This window comes from Rhipicephalus microplus, unplaced genomic scaffold, assembly GCF_043290135.1.
Source record: "Rhipicephalus microplus isolate Deutch F79 unplaced genomic scaffold, USDA_Rmic scaffold_219, whole genome shotgun sequence".
NCBI classification, from domain to species: Eukaryota; Metazoa; Arthropoda; class Arachnida; order Ixodida; family Ixodidae; genus Rhipicephalus; species Rhipicephalus microplus.
The window spans coordinates 257,865-262,500 of record NW_027464790.1 but is presented as its reverse complement, the minus strand read 5'-3'; the positions used below and the strand labels follow the sequence as shown (position 1 = coordinate 262,500).

The window sequence follows — 4,636 nt, the reverse complement described above, 5'->3', positions numbered from 1 at the left end:
GCTCTCTTGATATGTGATCCGACCCTCAGACAGACGAAGCCAAGGGAAGACCCAAGGCCGCAATGTGCGTTCAAAGAATCAGTGCTCAGTGTGTCCTGCAATTCACACCAAGTCTCGCAGCTGGCTGCGTTCTTCATCGACCCGAGAACCGAGTGATCCACCGCTTAGAGTCGTGAAAAAGTGTTTGTTCAATTCCGTACAGTCAAAACCAAACGTTTCTGGCACTCGGCCAAACAGTGGCCAAGAAGGGCGCTTTTCAGCGCACGCTTGGACTCCAAAACTCTGCCGCGCCTTTTTCGGCTGCCGCAAATCGAGCAAACGGTGTGTTTCGGACGGCGTTTCGCTTTCGCTACTTGCGAGTGCTTTCGTGGTCCACCCCTCTATAAATACTCGGGAGGCGTCGAAGCCGGTTCTCCAAGCCGGACCCGTAGGTATCGTTGTGTGCTCGCTCTCATTGGCCCGCCTAACCAGAAAATGCCTGCGGTACACCCATTTGGATAAGAGTGCACGCAGATGCGGGCCTCGACGGCTACACATTTCCTCGGGCGGCCGCCTCCCGGCCTCCGTGGAGCGCGGGATGCACGGTCCCATCGACAAGCCTCTCCCGTTTTTACCGTGGCGTCGCGGTTCACCACGGCAGGCGGGTCGGTCTCCTCCGCATAAAAAGGGGGACCCCCGCTTTTTGTTCCACGAAATCGCACAAGCTTTTTTCGCATCCACGGTTTGCCACCGCACACCAAAATGCCGATCCGGCTGCCTACTTTAGCCAACAGGTGGAGCCAGGCGCGCCGTACTTGCGCGGCACTTCCCACGTCCACCGAAGTCGGTGCCAAGGACCACTTTCGGCGCCGGAGCCGCGTACGAGCCTACTCGAGGCGGAAGAACGAAGCCAGCAAGGGCCTGGCCGCAAGTGCGTTCAATTGTCGGGACGTCCAAGTCCCTCGTTCTTCCGTGCTTCCTCTTTCGGCAAGTCGTTGCGGCACCTTCCCAAAGCGCGCAGACCCGCTAATCGCGACGAGCGCGACGTGGCCGTGCCGCCTTTCCCTCGGCAGCAAGCAAAACGCCTGGCAACGTCGACGCTCCCCTAACCGCGATCTCGCACCGTGTTTCGTGTGGCGAATTCAAAAGCCGGCCGGCGCTGCTGCAACCATTACGGTCGGTACGCATACGCCGCGGAGGGCGGGACGGTCATCGGAGCGTGCGGTTCCTCCATCGAGTACTGCGCACCTCGGCCGTCGCATCGCCGTGCCATGACCGGCCGCGCGTCAACGCGAACCGGTGCCAGCGAGATCCCTCGCCTGCAAGAACCGACCGGCAGCCTCCGTCACCCGAGGACGCGGAGGCGCTTGCCGCGGACGGCGGGACGGTATGCACTGGTGCACAGCGGACCCGTCACATCGCCAGTTCCTTGACCGACCGCCGACGCTTGTGCCGTTCCTCTCGTACTTGGCAGTCGCCGCGCGATTGTCGGGTCTCGTTCTTGCACGCTCGAACGGTCGGGAGGGCACTCGGCTGGCGTTTCGGGAACGCGCAGCCTCGCCTTCTACCGACGTAACCACGACTCGCCGTTCGCGCTCCGCCGCTCCTGTTTACAGTACTAGGCGGTCCCGCAGCGGTCGGGTCGCGCATTTCGAGCGCTTCGAGCCACGGTGCAGTGGCGGGTCGAAAGCCGACCTATGAGTGCGTTGCGCCGTTTGTACCCGCGTCCGCCACCTGGCCGACCGTCCAAGGTCGCGGTGTTGGCGTCCGCTGGGCGCAACAATTTGTCACGGGGTGCCGCTCCACATTCAGGCAGCCCCGTGGGGAAAAGCCGACCCCGCGTCCAAACGGGGTCAGCGGCAGAAAGTGTCGGGCGCAGACGCAGCTGAGGCGCTCACCCTTCACAATCCGTTAATGATCCTTCCGCAGGTTCACCTACGGAAACCTTGTTACGACTTTTACTTCCTCTAAATGATCAAGTTTGGTCATCTTTCCAACAGACCGGCGCAACCGAAAGGCCGCGCCGGACATCGGTCCGAAGACCTCACTAAATCATTCAATCGGTAGTAGCGACGGGCGGTGTGTACAAAGGGCAGGGACGTAATCAACGCGAGCTTATGACTCGCGCTTACTGGGAATTCCTCGTTCAAGGGGAACAATTGCAAGCCCCTATCCCAATCACGAAAGAAGTTCCACGGGTTACCCAGTCTTTTCAGACAGGGATAAAGACACGCTGCTTCCTTCAGTGTAGCGCGCGTGCGGCCCCGGACATCTAAGGGCATCACAGACCTGTTATTGCTCTGTTTCGTGCGGCTAGGAGCCGCTTGTCCCTCTAAGAAGGTTGTAAGGTGCTGGGAACCCCGTACCTATTTAATAGGCTAGAGTCTCGTTCGTTATCGGAATTAACCAGACAAATCGCTCCACCAACTAAGAACGGCCATGCACCACCATCCACCGAATCAAGAAAGAGCTCTCAATCTGTCAATCCTCCCAGTGTCCGGGCCGGGTAAGTTTTCCCGTGTTGAGTCAAATTAAGCCGCAGGCTCCACTCCTGGTGGTGCCCTTCCGTCAATTCCTTTAAGTTTCAGCTTTGCAACCATACTTCCCCCGGAACCCAAATACTTTGGTTTCCCGGAAGCTGCCCGCCGAGTCATTTGAGTAACTCAGGCGGATCGCTGGTTGGCATCGTTTATGGTCAGAACTAGGGCGGTATCTGATCGCCTTCGAACCTCTGACTTTCGTTCTTGATCAATGAAAACATTCTTGGCAAATGCTTTCGCAGTAGTTCGTCTTGCGACGGTCCAAGAATTTCACCTCTAGCGCCGCAATACGAATGCCCCCGTCCGTCCCTCTTAATCATTACCTCGTATTCCAAAAACCAACAGAACAGAAACGAGGTCTTGTTCTATTATTCCATGCAAGTTTATTCAGGCGACTCGCCTGCGTTGAGCACTCTAATTTTTTCAAAGTAAAAGCACCGGCCATCTCGAGGCACACAATGAAGTGCACCAAGAAAGAACCGGCATGATGTTCAGTCCGAGCCGTCGCATCGGGTAGATGCACTACTCGTCTGGAACTGAGATCCAACTACGAGCTTTTTAACCGCAGCAGCTTTAGTATACGCTATTGGAGCTGGAATTACCGCGGCTGCTGGCACCAGACTTGCCCTCCAATTGATCCTCGTTAAAGGATTTAGAGTGTACTCATTTCAATTACGGGGCCTCAAAAGAGTCCCGTATTGTTATTTTTCGTCACTACCTCCCCGTGCCGGGAGTGGGTAATTTGCGCGCCTGCTGCCTTCCTTGGATGTGGTAGCCGTTTCTCAGGCTCCCTCTCCGGAATCGAACCCTGATTCTCCGTTACCCGTAACAACCATGGTAAGCAAGTAACCTACCATCGAAAGTTGATAAGGCAGACACTTGAAAGAAACGTCGCCGGCTCGTGGCCATGCGATCAGCACAAAGTTATCCAGAGTCACCACACAATACGGGCCGAAACCCGATCGATCTTGGTCTAATAAAAGCACCCGTTACCCAAAGGGCTCCAGGCTCACTGCATGTATTAGCTCTAGAATTGCCACAGTTATCCAAGTAGGAAGAAACGATCTAAGGAACCATAACTGATTTAATGAGCCATTCGCGGTTTCGCCTTATTTCGGCATGTACTTAGACATGCATGGCTTAATCTTTGAGACAAGCATATGATTACTGGCAGGATCAACCAGGTAATCGTTCGACTGCGCGTCCGTCCTCGCCTTCAGCGGGCCGGACGCAGTCTGTGTGCGGCGGAGGCCACCTTCAGGCGCCCCAACACGCTTATTTTGCACTCCGAGATGACGGCGTTCGAGCTCGCTACGGCACAACCTTCCCGAAAGACGAGTGGGAGCCGTGCGGCAAGAAGCACGTTCATGCTCGCTCTTTTTCGTTGCATCGACTCGGTCGCGCCGTGCGGGTTGCCCAAGCCCGCTGCACTGTCGGTGGACCGGCCGGAACTAGCAACGGAGCCGAGACTGCAAAGCCGCCAGACGACGGGTCACGCCCGCGTCTTCGGCGCTTTCGCATCTGAATCGCCCGAGGACGACACGGAACACACCTCGATATCGTGGTAAAACGGCACCGTCCGACAACCAGCCCCTAACGCATCAAGCGGATGAGGCTGCAGACGACTGCCGTGGATTCCCCTGGAGCAGACCCGAGGACACGCTTGACGAGGCCGAAGCCCGCCGCATATCAGACACCCGGTCGCTTTCGCGTACGCCGCTCACGAGAACCCCCACATAATAGCAGCGATAAGTACCCAGACCTCCTTGGGCACTAATACGAGCGTACTCGAGAAAATTTCACCGCGGGTGTGCCCCGAAACGTGTGGCACGTTGAGCGTGCCACAAGTCTACGTCGCTCTCAAACCCGCCGAGGTCGTAGAATTTGCGACCCTACTCACGAAATTCCCACCGAGGATACGGCCGCAAACGTACCGCACCTTGGGTAGGCCACGAGTTTGTGCAACACTACGCTGACGGCACAGCACCGAGGTCGTGCGCGCACGCACGGGAAAATTCCGCCGCGGTTTCTGCCGAAAACGTGAGGCACCACGACTCTCCGCAAGTTCGCGTCGACTGCGAAAGACCGAAGTCGTGAACGACGTGTCCGCTACTCGC

The 4,636-nt window shown here is 57.2% G+C and overlaps 2 non-coding genes across 2 annotated transcripts; both read right to left on the bottom strand.

Moving 5' to 3' along the window:
- Positions 1-19: 19 nt before the first annotated feature.
- On the bottom strand, positions 20-172 carry LOC142792427 (5.8S ribosomal RNA). The gene has a single exon (XR_012890915.1). It is a non-coding gene; the product is annotated as a 5.8S ribosomal RNA (ribosomal RNA).
- Positions 173-1,891: 1,719 nt separating this feature from the next.
- On the bottom strand, positions 1,892-3,706 carry LOC142792430 (small subunit ribosomal RNA). Its single transcript, XR_012890918.1, has one exon. It is a non-coding gene; the product is annotated as a small subunit ribosomal RNA (ribosomal RNA).
- Positions 3,707-4,636: the final 930 nt, after the last annotated feature.